The 15,484-nt window shown below is 41.9% G+C and overlaps 1 protein-coding gene across 2 annotated transcripts in view; it reads left to right on the forward strand.

Annotated features, from left to right (window-relative positions):
- The first annotated feature begins 362 nt into the window (after positions 1-362).
- Positions 363-15,484, forward strand: part of ANKRD6 (ankyrin repeat domain 6) — a 70,022-nt gene continuing 54,900 nt past the window's right edge. Inside the window, exon 1 of one of the 2 annotated variants that reach the window (XM_035109394.2) lies at positions 363-623. The gene's annotated coding sequence lies outside the window, so the exon portion shown is untranslated. Of the gene's footprint in view, positions 624-2,395; positions 13,769-15,484 lie in introns of those variants that run through there. The other variant, XM_060272591.1, reaches the window with a different exon arrangement.

Raw genomic sequence — 15,484 nt, forward strand, 5'->3', positions numbered from 1 at the left:
GTACTGTAATGTCTTCTTTTATTCATAAATTTGTGCCGCTCCTTTTGCCACTTCTGTTTTCCTACACAGAAAGTCAACAGCGTGATCCTAAGCGTGATTTTTTATTTGTTTTACTGAGAAGCAAGTCTTCCATGGGACATACGGTATATGTGATGAAAAAAATTAGGAGACGCGAGTCAAGGAGGGTCAGACGAATTCGTCTGGATTTCCCACCAACCATCGTTGTTCCGGATCGTGGCCGCTAGATGTCGCTCACCAATGCCCATCTCGACCTCTTGATTCCGCTCTTCGAGCAGCAGATCTTTTTGGGAGCTGTTTCCAGGTGCTGCCGCTAGATGGCAATGCCGGAGCGGATGGTGAACGAAGAAGCCTCCCCCGCCCCACGCCGGAGAGCAAAGTTACCTGCGGCGTGACTTGGAGCAGGATTTCGTAGTAACTTTGCAAACCCTTTTCACGAGGGTGGAGCAAGGGAGGACCAAGCCTAGCGCTCCTACGAGGGGCAGCTGGAGCGGCAGAGATTTCCCCCACCTCCCCGCTTCCTACAAGCCCATCGTTTCGCAAGGTTTGTTCGTCCGCCGAGCTGGGATGTGCGTAGCAGGGCGCCCTGGGAGAGAAGAGAAAAGGTAGGCATTTAAAATATACATATATGCATTGCATTGCGAGGGGAGGGTTATCCCTGCATGCAAGAGAGGGTTCTGCAGCCAAGTCTCCATTTCTTGCACCGTGTCTACATTTTGTAAACAAGAAAAAAAAGGGGGGGTGTCTCTGAATACAAGAGCTATCTGTAAGGAACTCCTCTGTTTCGCTCTCCCCACCCCCAGCTCCGGTTTCTGTGATTGTTTGGCCGCTGCAAGTGTTGCCTCTTCCTCTCTCGCCCCTCCTCCTAATCTCAGAACCTTCCAGGGCTCAGATCTGAGCCAGCGTTAAACCATAAGGCTGTCGATATGCTAGTGCACACCCTGGTTTATGTAGGGAGGCGAGAAAAAACAAACGAAAAAGTAAGATGGGAGTCTGAGCATAGCCAGAGTGCCGCCGCCTTCTCTTTACCAATCAGAGAAACAGCAACAGCTGGCCCAGGTCACACCTGAGATTAGGGGACTCCATTTACAGCAGAGGTGGGGTGGGGGGAGAAGCAAACGTGAGTGGGTCTTATGTGTCTCTTACCTTTGCACTGTAGTTAAACACATGCAAAAGTTAGCGTACATGTTTTACTCTCCCTCTTCTTCATTCTCCCATCCAACCAAGATTAATTTAATTACAGCCCAACGACTCTTTCTGAGGGTTGTGGCTGAGGGGACACAGACCAGGAAGAGAGGCATGGATGACTGCTTTGGCTCCTGACCCCCGGCTTCCCTATTTGTTGACTTGTAGGTTAGACATACCGTAATGCCTTCCAGGCTGAGCTGAGAGTCCAATCCAGCCAGGTATATGCTCCAAACTTGATGTGGAAAATCTAAATGGCGCTCACACAGTCCACTGGGCCACAGTAGGAGTAATTCTCCTGCATGCCTCATTGAAATAAATGGGAGCTGTGCATGTGCAAGATATTTAGCTCCTGTTCATTTCAGTGCGATTTGTGAAGGGACTTTTCCTGGTGGATTCTGCCCATGCAATGGTCACATCTCTCTTGTCTCTCACTAATTAATGGCACTCCAAGTCTGCTACCCCTGCTTGCCTCATGGTAAGCCCTGCTGTCAACACCTCTCATTTTCAGAATCCCATCACCTTGATTTACTTTAAGAAGAAAACACATCTCATGTTACATACTTTCTAAACAATAGGTGCTTCAGTCGAGGTTATTATGATGTGTGTCCCAAATGTAAGTTGTCATGTGTTGACTGCCTCACATGTGGTTTCCCTCCTGTCCCCATGTAGAAATGCACAGGGAAGCTGCTTTTGAATAACTCTGCATTTTAGGAAGTTTATGAAGGTTTCTTAGTTGTGAAATGAACCATATGCTATTCACCAACAGTCTCTCTTTTATTTTAAATACTTTAAAAAAACAAAAAAACCTGCATTCATTCCAATTATAGGTAAACCTGTCACAACCAGTTCTCATTAGAGACAAGTAAGAATGAAGACAGAATTTCTTAAACAAAAACTTGCTTTGAGCTAGTTTATTGTAATAATTTGTGTCTTTTACACACACTTTTTAAAATTAATGAAGCACTGAATTAAAACACTACTTTTATGCTTTTACATAGGCAGAAAAAGGGGGTTAAACTATTTTAAAACTGTAGCGGTACCTATTTATCTGCTTGCACTTTGACGTGCTTTCTAACTGCTAGGTTGGCAGGAGCTTGGACCAAGCAACCAAGCAACAGGAGCTCACCCCGTTGCGGGGATTCGAACCGCCGACCTTCTGATCGGCAAGCCCTAGGCTCTGTGGTTTAACCCACAGCGCCACCCGAATCCCACAAAATAAGCTATAGTGGTTGTTAAATATAGTAAGCTGTTACCTATATTTTCTGGTGTTTTTATACTTATATAACACACTTGGGTAATTGTGTAATTTAAGTGATTGACTGCATTGGCCGAAGACAGTTACGAGAAAATAAAATTGTTGGGTGGGAGAGTTCCTATAAGGAAGTGGAAGCTTTGGCAGAAAGTTACTGTTTTAATAGCTAATGCTGATTTGTGTGCATTTCAGTATTCCATTTGCAAGGTTTAACACCTTGCAAATACAGTGTATTAAAATATGGCCAGATATTATCTGTTTCCATAGCTGTATAAAGAATAAACTTCCTTTCTTTTTGAGAATTGGAAATGAGCACAATAGTTAGCATGGCCAGGTCCTGTCTTGCTGCTGTGCCACAACAGCTCTCCATATATCCATTTCATACACCAGATGTTTTAAGGATTACCCCCCCCCCATCCCCCTGTTCAATATTGGCAGAATATTTTCACAGCCCCACCAAACGTATTCCCATAAACTTTGACAACTGTATGTTGAATCAGGCTCTGCTTTGGCAGTGATGGCTCTCTTTGAGCAAGGCAACTTAACTTTCAATACAAGTTTTCTCCATGTTTAACTTTTTGTATGGCTGGTGCCCATTACCTGCAAATTCAGTAAGTCCTGTTCTTCTCCACTGCCTGCCTTAAAGCACGTAGCAGCCTAGTCAAGAGGGCAGGATCCTCATATCTCTAAAATGCAGTTATCTGTTCATTCCAAAACAGTGCCTGTCATCTTTTTATTGAAGAGATGAGTTGCAATTTGCTTCAGGCACTTTAGAACAGGGCTGGGCTTAGTCCTCTGTATTTTAAGCTTTGTGTTGAGTATTAAAGTAACACAAAGTACAAAGCTTGATGAATATTCAGGTAGATGTAGAACACCCACGGTAAATCTATAAAAAAAGATAGCATATTCTTGAAGCACTCAGCTCGAAACAGTACACAAAGAGTGATAGAAAAATGGTGTCCTAGCTACCGGTAATGTGATTATGTGCTTGAACAAGATATACCATTTGTAGATTTATTACTTAGGTGCACAGAAGTCATGCCATAATTCAGTACTAGGGAGGGACTGAACACTCACTTTCATATGCGATGAAACATATGGTAGGGATGGATTGCAAAAAAGAAGAGAATGTGTGACACTAGCTTATATTTCAGACCTCTGTTTTTGTACCAAAAACATCCATATTAGATTACTAGTATTGTGTCTCTTGTATTATTGGCATCCCCTTGAGGCAAAATTTAAACCTAGGATGAGTTACAACTTGAAAAGGAACGCAAATCTTGGTGCTAGAATCTGTTTCTTAGTTGTTATCTGTTTAATTCTTTAAAATGTTTCTTACTCTCTTTTAATGCTTGAGTTAATGATGATCCATCAAAATATCTGTTCAATGCATCTATTGTTTTTAGTTTTTTTAAAAAATTGTGACAGTCAGAACAAAGTAGCAAACTGCTATTATGCACAGCATAATAATTAATAATTTCACTTTCTCATGCCTCCTTCACCTGATGAGTACAGGAATCATGCCACCTTAGAATTAATACATTCTGTGTATATGTATAATCAGTTGAATTTTACCAAACATCTGTAGGCTGATTTGCATACATCTCTAGTTGTGCTCCTATGGAGTGCCAAATTTGTGTCAAATCCCCCACCCTCACTCTGCGTTGAGACCTACACCAATTTGTCCCGTGCAGACAGCAGAAGAGTATAATTAAATTCTTGAGTTTTTGGCATTTATAATAGTTTTTGCATAGTTATTTCTATCCCAAGTCCATCAATTGTTGTTGTTTAGTCGTGTCCGACTCTTCGTGACCCCATGGACTATAGCACGCCAGGCACTCCTGTCTTGCACTGCCTCCCGCAGTTTGGTCAAACTCATGTTCATAGCTTCGAGAACACTGTCCAACCATCTCATCCTCTGTCGTCCCCTTCTCCTAGTGCCCTCCATCTTTCCCAACATCAGGGTCTTTTCCAGGGAGTCTTCTCTTCTCATGAGGTGGCCAAAGTATTGGAGCCTCAGCTTCAGGATCTGTCCTTCCAGTGAGCACTCAGGGTTGATTTCCTTCAGAATGGAGAGGTTTGATCTTCTTGCAGTCCATGGGACTCTCAAGAGTCTCCTCCAGCACCATAATTCAAAAGCATCAATTCTTCGGCGAAAATTGATCTTCGGCGAAGGTCTGATGCGCCCAGAGACATCCATATGCAAAAGGAAACTTCTGCACACAGGCTCCGTGATTGGTTGTCTCAGATATGTCTCAGGCCAGTATTTTTTTTTAAAAAAAAATGCCTGTGAAAAATCACTTAGAAAGTCAGCATTTGTTTCTTTTCAAAATAGCAGACTGTAATTTAATTATTCTTCCTTTGGTTGATATAATCTCACACTCCGTGGCCCATTCCTTCATTTGTGCTAAGAATAGGTAAAGGGACCCCTGACCATTAGGTCAATTCGTGACCGACTCTGGGGTTGCGCGCTCATCTCGCATTATTGGCCGAGGGAGCTGGCGTATAGCTTCCAGGTCATGTGGCCAGCATGACAATGCCGCTTCTGGCAAACCAGAGCAGCACATGGAAACGCCGTTTACCTTCCCGCTATAGCAGTTCCTATTTATCTACTTGCATTTTGATGTGCTTTTGAACTGCTAGTTTGGCAGGAGCTGGGACCAAGCAACGGGAGCTCACCCCGTCACAGGGATTCGAACCGCCGACCTTCTGACCAGCAAGCCCTAGGCTCAGTGCATTCTTCTCTTTCAAAATTGTTACATTGTCATTCTACTTCATTGTAAAGGGGGGGGCACTCTTAGTATGTGTTGTTGTTGTTGTTGATGATGATGATAAGCAACTGGTGGTGTAAAGGGATCTAGTTTTAAAACAAGATGCAATAAACTCTGAAGGATGCAAGATATTTTTACACTCAACATTTCTGCACATTTCATTGTTATTTGCATAAACTAGGCATGCAAGGATTGAATTTAATGTATGGGGAGGAATATGCTATTCTCTGAAGTAGGTAGGTTGGTAGTAATGTAATGCTCAAGCAATGCCAGTGTTTGTTTCCTAAATTCTGTTTGTCCCTGAGTTATCACGCTTCCTGCAGTGAAATATATCATATACGTAGATGCTTGATCCTCAATCCTCAGAATTAAAGCTCAGAGTGCCATCTGACCTTGGGTTTTGCCTTAGGTATGTAAGATACAAAACAAAGGTTTTACTGTATTAAAGTGTTACAGGCCTGGTGAAGAGAGTTGATACTGTTCTCATCCCCACTTTACAGTCAGTGTTAGAAACTGAGTTGTGAAAGCTAGGAGATAATTGTCACCTTAAACCTAGGTTATGGGCACAACAACGGAATGTCTAGGCACACTTTTGTTATAACGAATATAAATCTGAAAATGAATGAACTGCAGCTAAAATATTATGTTTACTTTTCACATGGTCCAGTCCAGGCACTGGCAACCTCTGGCCCATGGGCCTGATATGTCCCACGGAGGCTGTTTATCTGGCCCACGAGCCACCCGGTCACCGATCCGCCCGGTCACCGACCTGCCCGCTCAGCAAGTCCCCCGCCTGCTGCACTAAACCAGCATGATGCGGCGCGGGGACTCGCTGAGTGGATGCCAGAAACTGCGTCTGGGAAATTGCTTCTGTGCCAGCGCGATTTTTGGCGCCTGGGCATGCGCAGAAGCGATTTTTGGCGCTGGGGACACGCACAGATGTGATTTCTGGCATCACACTGTGCGTGTCTGGCCCAAGGACATAAGCTTGCCGACACCTGGTCTAGTCCTTCCCAATCCCACCCCCCTAATATTCTTAAGGGGGTCTCTTCTCCAGTCTTGAGAGAGTACCTGGAAGTGGGGAGGCAGGAAAAGGTCCTCCTTTCCTTCCACTCTGCAGTTTTAATCTGAAATCTTAGGTGCAGTACTGCGCCCAGAGCTCAGAAACTGCTTGCCCTAATGAAATTCCCTGTTGCAAAATGCGCCTAGAATGATGGGAGTTTTGAACACTGTTTGCAGTGCTTTTTCTGTATTTTAAACTTTATAGAACAAATTTTTTTTGGCATGCTTCCATTAGAGGATTCTGAAAACAAGCATAGATTTGCAGTTACTGTAAGTCCAGTGTGTTATGTTGTACTTTCATAACTTTCTAGAATGCAGTTTTGTGTGTCATCATTTAGTGACTGAATATGTCACAGGGAAGCTTGAACTATTGTAGTTTGTTGATTTCCTTTTTGCTAAAATTGTCAGTGGCAAAAACGCATTATAAGTAATGACAACATTATTGTTTACGTATATTGCAGGGCTTCCTTTAATACCTGGCATCTAGAGGATTTTAAGAATGATGAATAGTGTGTGTGCAGAGCGAAACTACTGTTAAGGCAGGTTAAGCTTCAGTGAATTTGTTTGAAGGGCACAATAGGAACTAACTGTGTTAGCTGCATTACACAAGGCTTGTAGTGGACATAATTCTTCAAAACCTTTTCTGTCAGCAAGACCAATCATCGTTCATGCGTTTGAACTGTGTCCGGAAACTACACAACCTCCCTCCTGCTGTCTTTAAACTGACCTTTCTGAGTGCACAGAATATTTCCTGTGAAAGTATTCTAATAATTGTGATCACGAAACGGTTCTAGGATTGGGGGAATAAACTATATGTTTGTTTTAAGAGAAGAGTAAAATTTACTCACCATCAAAAAGACACAGAAATTTTAAATTAAGGAATGGACCTACCCGTATATTCCGGCATATAAGACGACTGGGCGTATAAGACGACCCCCAACTTTTCCAGTTAAAATATAGAGTTTGGGATATACTCACAGTATAAGAAATATGACCCGGCGTATAAGACGACCCCCAACTTTTGAGAAGATTTTCCTGGGTTAAAAAGTAGTCTTATACGCAGGAATATACAGTACTCTTGCAGCGTGTAAATAGTAAACATATTTCCTCTTTCATGTAAAATAATGTGCTTTTACATTCTAAAACTTTGCTTCTGGCAACTGTCCTCTACCGAAACTTACTTTGAGTTGTAGAGCACAATTTTGTGAATGTTCCAGCGAAAGTGAAACAAGTATTACTGGAACTTAATACAGTGGTACCTCTGGTTAAGAACTTAATTCGTTCTGGAGGTCCGTTCTTAACCTGAAACTGTTCTTCATCTGAAGCACCACTTTAGCTAACGGGGCCTCCTGGTGCCACCGCGCCGCCGGAGCACGATTTCTGTACTCATCCTGAAGCAAAGTTGTTAACCCGAGGTACTATTTCTGGGTTAGCAGAGTCTGTAACCTGAAGCGTTTGTAACCAGAGGTACCACTGTACAGTGGTACCTCTACTTACGAATAACTCTACTTACGAATGTTTCTACTTATGAATGGAGCTCTGTCCGCCATCTTCGATGCAGTTTAGATAGGATTTTTTCTACTTACGAATTTTTAGATTGGGTTGCTTCTACTTACGAATTTTTTCTCCCAATGCATTCCTATGGGATTCAACTTACATTTTTTTTTACTTACAAATGTGCATTCGGAACGCATTAAATTCGTAAGTAGAGGTACCACTGTACTGCTGTTTTCTGCTTGTAAATTTTATAACCATTTAAGCCTGTTGCAGAACCCAACCCTATGTATGCTGACTCAAAACTGAGGGGCTTCCCCTCCTCTTTTGTCTTGCTAATTTTGAGGTCTTCTCACACTGATACAGAAACAAGTGCCCTAATGCCTGTCTGTTCCCAGTTTTGCATATTCCCTACAACTTTGTGTCCCCTTTCCTAGTTTATCCTTGCAAGTTTATACCATTCATTCTCAACTTGAACGAAAGCAGTTTGCCCAGTGCCCATTCTTCTGATTTGTGGGTTCTCTCTACATAAGAGCATTCTTAATTTGTGATAAAGTACGGTAAGACCAGGTTTATAATTCCTCTGGCTTTTGCAAACCAAAAAAACCCCTACTTCCAGAAGCCTGATACAAGCCTTGAGCTACAAACGCCTCAGGTTACAAACACTTCAGGTTACAAACTCTGCTAACCTGGAAGAGTTACCTCGAGTTGAGAACTTTGCCCCAGGATAAGAACGGAAATCGTGTGCCGGCAGCGCAGTGGCATCAAGAGGCCCCATTAGTGAAAGCTCCAGTTAAGAACAGTTTCAGGTTAAGAATGGACCTCCGGAAAAAATTAAGTTCGTAACTAGAGGTACCACTGTAGTGTGTTTGTATGGGGAGATGGGAGGCAGAGGAACAAAGAACAAAATGCCAACAGTGCCTTGGAATGAAGGACATTATCTGTGAAGGATCTTGTAAAACCAGATCTTTTCACTGAGATACTAAATCTTCATTCCTGAGCCCTTTTGCTGCCTTCTTCTGATACAGGGTGTAAGTGGATGTTAATAGTATTCTTGTGACCCTTTATGACCTCTTTGAATCTGCCCCCAAGCGCTAGCTGTCTTTTGGTGGAGAGAAAAGTGGGAGATGTTTAAAGCTACAGCTACTGAGATGTTGCTGAATTAGTGATTACTGTTGGCACAGTTCAAATATGCAAGAAACAATGTTGTTTACATAAGAGGAAGAAAAGGTTCCTGCCCTGGAAAAAATACCTTGCAATGTACATTTCAAGAGTGGGGGGACCTGATGGGGTGAAGGGGATAAGAATGAGAAAATGAGAAGCCAAGATGAGCCTGAGTGGACATGAGTCTAAATTTCTGTCAGAGATTAAGTTTTAAGGGGGGGGGGAATATGTGTTTTCAATGGGTAATTGTAAGCCTTATAGTGCACATGTCTACTTAGAATTTATTCCCATCAAGTACAATGAGATAGGATTGCAATCTTAATGACTCACCACCATCAGAGTTGAGGCAGTCGCTCAGGGAAAAGGGAATACACTCCCCAAAGAGGTCCACATGGTGTCTTCTTTGCTATGTGTTAAGGGTCAGGGTTAGGAACTTTTAGGTGCTAATCATTACTGAACAATCACTTGATTTTTATTTTGCTTAATGTGCTTAATTTTTGTCAGCGTCGCTTGTGTAGGTTCTCTGCTGTTCACTTGTGTTCACTTGTGTTCCCCCACATCCTCCCCCCATCTACCTATCTTCCCCTTTCCTCCCCAATGTCTCAGCAAATGAAACTGATTTGTAAAAATGTTATGAGAGACATTCCACATATCTCTGTAAACCAAGAAAACCTTTAATAAAAAATAAAAAAAACAATAACTTGATTTTTATCTAATGAAAACTTGCATAAGGGGAACTTAGCTTGTTTTTTCCTGGTTTAATGTGTCACTGTGTGGTGTTGCTTTTATTTTCTTTTGCTGTTTGCTCAATTTGATATTGGCATTTAAAATATATTCCTGTTTTATCAATATTTGTTGTGTGCTGCTTAAGAAAATTTTGCTTATAATTGAAAAGTCCAATATAAGTTTTAAAGCAGCTATATAAAATAAAGTACTATATACGGTAATAAGCTATAAGGCCATGGGGTGTGTGTTTTCAGATCACCCTTTGCATGAGTATTCAAAGCATCCCAAGCTGCATTTTAGGCTTTTTGGTTGTAGTGTACTTATGGCCTTCCAGTTGTTGTTGTTTACATTTGTATATCACCCTATATCCACAGATCTCAGGATGGTTCACAACATAAAATCACAAAATAAAAACGTGAAGTACATAATGAAAATAAAAACAAGAACAACCCAATAATCCAGGCCGCCTCAAGCCGGTCGGGCGCCCTGGCACGGAGATTGCTCTGGCGCCCCCGCCCTGGTGGGCGGACGCAGCGTGCAGCACGGCTTCACCGCACAGCACCCTCCTGCCGGCCCGGCACCCTGGCGCCCCACACCACCGAGACTACCCCTAGAGCCGGGCCTACAATAATCCCCCACATTTACAACATGGACTGAAGTCAGGGAGTTGTATCTTTCAGCCCTGATTATGCTTCAAGTAATGACCAGAATAAGGATCTTTGGTGCAAAGAAGCATTGATAGAAGTTATTAGTATATTAATTATATGATCCCAACAAAGATATTGTTTATATTCTTTACAACCTGTTTTGCATACAGCACATACCGGTAGTTAACGTAGAAAAACATGTGCAAGGGAAAGAGGAAGTACAGTGGGCAACAAAGTTTTTATAACAATATATGCTAGTCATTCATGCCAAAAGCTTCATAGTGATTTATTTGTTTTGAAGCAGTTTTGTTTGTCGACTGCAGTAGTATGGAAGGGAGCCCTTAACCTGTCAATAAAGCAAGCTTGCAAATATATTTTCCTTGCTTTAGTTTAAAGGGACATGCAGCCCATGGGTTGACCAATATAATAAATTATGAAGATATTAAGAGCAATCTTGCAATGAGGTCAGCATGCAAAGGGCATGAGCATTCTAGCCAAAGTCATGCAGGCTCCATTGGTTTCAGTGGGAAAGACTGAGTACACTCATAACTCTCAAATCAGTGGGCTGCAAAGTGCTGAAATTTGGCTGGCTAAACAAACCTTGTGATGCAATTCAGCACTTTCCCCATTGCTTTCTATTTGTGCTGACATACGGTATTATCCTCTACTGCCACATATTGAGATTGCTGTCCATTTGGGGGTCCTTTATTACAGTATTTTCATCTCATGGAAAACATTACTCACAACAAACAGTATATTTTAATCATTCTGAATTCATTACTGCTAGCTCTTGTTTCTAAGATTTGCCAGATACTGCTGGTCATTTGTATAGCTTTTCCACGAAATCTAACTCACCTACAGAATCCACATGAAACAAGTTTTATTCGAAACCCCCGCTATTGAAAATCTGTGATGTGTATCTTGGAGATGTGTTTTCCTTATGGCTCAAAATTCTAGATCCACTCCGCCCCCCCCCCCCTTTAGATGGCTGTCTAAACCAGGGGTCCCCAAACTTACGTCGCCGAGGGCCGGTGCCGCCAGCACCAATTGCGCTGTGGGCCGGAGCACGTGGGAGCGTGCACCCATACGTGTGTGCACTCACGATTTCCAGCACACTTCCAGGTCACTGGAACACCAGAAATAGCTTGTGCGCATGCACATGGGCCTCCTCCGACCCAGAAGTGCGCCGGAAATGACACTTGTGCATGCGCGCAAGCTATTTCCGACGCTCCGGCAACCTGGAAGTGGGCAGCCACACTGTTAAGAGCAGGCGGCAGCAGTGGGTGGCAGGGGCCGCATAAAAGAGCCTCGCGGGTCGCATCTGGCCCCCGGGCCTTAGTTTGGGGAAGCCTGGTCTAAACAAAACCACACAAACCTACCTTATTACATCACCTCCAGCCAGTTAAAGGGGAGGGAAACATGTCCCCTTCTAGAAGGATCTCTAGCTGTTACAAACAGGATCCTTAGCAGACATTGCCAGGTCTGCTTAACAAAGAAACTTGTAATTCTTACAAGTCTGGCTGATGAAGCATTGAACGAAACAGATTGGTTATCCGGAAACTCTGTTCCGGTGATATTTGGTGACAGATTATGTATATATTGAACTTTTGAATTATTGTACTGCAACTGGTGAAGAAGATTTAGAGACTTTTGTTGCAATTTCTGATCATTTGTATTAGTCTATAAATAATGTTTAGGGCCATTGTTATTGGCCATCGTGTTTTGTTATTTTGTTCAGCTTAACAAAGAAACTGATCTGACCGTTTTAGTAACCACCCGTTTTTGCAGATCCCATTTTAGGGCTATAAAACCATAGAATTTGAGGGGACCCCAAAACCCCATTTAGTATAACCCCAATCTTACCACACTGATAAGACAAGCCTCATTTGTTCTTCGTAACAGTAAATCTCAATGTATAATGAACAACTTTCCAAAACATATAGTAGCTTGTCATCTAAAGCACTCAATCATTTCCCAAGTGATTAAACAATTGTGTTAACTTCAGTGAAATGAAAGTTAGTAGGTTAACCATGAGAAGAGGATTCTGTGGATGTGAAATAAGAGTATGCTTTATTGGCTTTATTTAAAGAAAAGCATTTATAGAAATGCTTGTAGTATAATATACAGTGAGTAGTTGGCACAACCACCATATAATCACACTCCTCATGATGCAACCAAAGTTGTGAGCTGGTAACTTCCATATTCAGCTGCTCTGGAATAGCCTGCCACAATGTGGGGGGTCAGTCTGTTGCATATTGGTGCAGGTTCCCACCGCCCCCATTTATGTCCGCACCTTTCCCATCCATCTCCGCACTGGATTTTGGAATGTTTGTCACTTATGCTCCCACAGCTCTCTCTGAGTGCTGTAATCTAAAACTTCTGATGCAAGACATCATTGGCAAGTGTACATTCCGTCATAGGCCCATTAATTCTCTACATTCGCGCCTGCTGATGGTAGGATCCTTTGCCCTGATGTTTCGTTTCTTTCTAATCCCATCTGGGGGCTGGGGAGGAAGTCCCGTTGTACAAGCAGATTTCATCCCACTTGTGCATACCCCATTTAATACTATGTTGAATTTCATCATTAAGGCCAATTTTTCATCACTGCCATCTTTTTAAATAGCTGTATCTTTTAGGTCAGGGGTTGGGAACCTGCGGTTCTTCAGATGTTGCTGGACTCCAGCTCCCATCAGTTCTAGCCAGCTTGAACAGGGGACTAGGATGATGGGAGTTGTAGTCCAAAAACACCTGAAGGGTTGCAAATACCCCATCTGTTGTTTTTTTAACAGAATAGACAGTTTCACCCCTAGACCCACCAAAAGGGTCTTTGGGCTGTTTCCTCTTGCCACACACCCACATTCTCTTTCCACCTGAGACTTTTGCCCTGCTACCATTAGAATGTAAAATTCATGAGTTTGTAATCCAAATCCTTTTTTGGGGAATGTTTTAGTGTGTGTTGGGGAACAGAAAAGGTGCACTGAAAGATTCAAAGTCCTGCTCTTGGAAATATTACAGATTTAAGTTGCAGAGTATCAAAAGAATAATCATGATGTGGCCCTGTAAAAAGCATTTGTCACAGTTATCTTTTTGTATATTCCTCCGTCATAACCAGAGATAGAGTAATCCTGGGGAATAATAGCATCTGGTCTGAATACAATAGAGGAGGGGGCTGTGAACAACTGTCTAAGCAGCACACTAATTCTAGGACCAAAGGCTTTCCCCACTGGACCCTAATTCTTTAGAACCTGATGGGCCTCTGGGGAGTCCTCTATTGACATGTAAATTGGCCTGCCCTGTTATTGCCAGTGGTAGGCACACTGCTGTTTATCCCAGCTGTCCCTGTGTTGGGTGTCTGTTTGTTGCTTGGTCTTCAACGCCTAAAGATGTTTTGCAAACACATGGCTGAGAGGATCCACTGTTTTCCAGAGCATGGCAATATGTCTCACGTGAGTTAGGAGGCTTTTTTTATTCATGTGTTTGTAATAAATATTCGGTACAGTTCTAGGCAGAGGCAGCTAGAAAGCAATACGTTTGCATTTAAATATTTGGAATATTTTGCTATCTAAGCTCCAGGAAGAGCTGTTAAAAGCCTTGAGGGGTAATTGAAGGTTCTTTCCTCTTTAAACAATGGGCCCTATTATCTTTTCCAGTGGGGGAGCCTGTGTAGGCTTACACAGTGTTGGTAAACTAACAAAGATCCTAGTCTTGTCTCTGTAGCTGCTTTAGTTTAAATTACAACCCATTAAGTTATTGTGGTTTAGCAGAAGGTGTTACTTTGTGTTTCAGCAATTACATTAGGTGGCTGCAAATTTGTTTTTTAATACCAACTCATCTTTTTAAAAAGCTGACTATCGTTATTATCCTAGCATATAATTATTTGTAATACTTACTTTTTACAAGATTTGCAACGCTGTCTAGAGAATGTGAAAGTAGATACATTTCTGTAGGGGCCAAGCAAGTTGAAATGGTTTTTAAAACCTATGATATTTATTGAGGCATATTGATAAGCAGTTAAAATGTTTTAAGAAAACTGGTTCTTAATTTTTGAAGCCATGTGTGAAAACCTATATGCTTCTGGCTTCCTTATTGGCAGAATGTCGAGGAACAGCCGTTACCCTTGGGGTGTTGAGAAAGCAAGGAAGAGACTAATTGAAATGTAACAGATTTATTATATGCAAAACACACATACTGTATTAATCTATTGAGAAGCAGGTCTTTAAATATGTATGCAACCTGTGGATTTAAACTAATGCCTATGAAAAGCAGATTAGTTAAAATATGGGAGTACAGGGTCAGGCTTCAGTAAAGTCTATTTTTTAATGATACAAGAACTAATATGTTGTGTATATTAAAATGTTTTATTATACCATTTTCTGGTTAATGAAAAATCTATCTTCAATTCCTTAGAACTAAGGCTGAGATTCTAAGAATCACTTTGCTCCTCTCAAAGGCTTAAAAAAAACAAAACTCCAAACAAAATCGAAACAAGAATCCAAAGTGAACCAGCTTTGTCACTTATTTTGTACCAATATTATAAGAAGCAGTAAGGAAACCCAAAATGCTTATTTTTCTGGTTTTGCTGCCTTGAAGAAGCACTCAAAACGAGACAACTTTCAAGCTAATCATTTTGATTTAATTGAATACTGTAACAGAGATAATAATAGTTAAAATGTGAAAAGATACACTTTCCTCCGAGCTTTGAAACATGGTGGAAAGCTAATGAGGCAGAAGACTCCAGACAGAGTGCTCCAGATGGTCAAGGCAGTAGAGAGAAAGAAGGCTAGTCTGTGATAGACTGAAAGGGAAATAGTATCTGAGCAAAGAGGCATTTTTTAAAATGAGACAGCCTGGAGCAAATCCGCAGAAGATTAAAAATCAAGAAGATAAATACTGAGCTCAGTCTGGAAACTGAGCCAGTGGATCTGCTAATTGAGGAGGTGAACGTTGGTGCACTGGGTAAAAAAAGAAACAATGCAAGATACCTTGCAGGATTCTTATAGCCCAGTGGTTCCCAACAGGTGGTCCGGGGACCCCCAGGGGTCCGCGAGCTATGCCAGAGGGGTCCGCAAGATGCTATTAGAATAAAAAATATATTAAATAACAGATGATAACAGATTTTTTGTTTTGGCCGCTTCCTGCATGAGCAGAGTCTAGCGCAAAAC

Source organism: Zootoca vivipara, chromosome 3 (assembly GCF_963506605.1).
Source record: "Zootoca vivipara chromosome 3, rZooViv1.1, whole genome shotgun sequence".
In the NCBI taxonomy this organism is placed as follows: domain Eukaryota; kingdom Metazoa; phylum Chordata; class Lepidosauria; order Squamata; family Lacertidae; genus Zootoca; species Zootoca vivipara.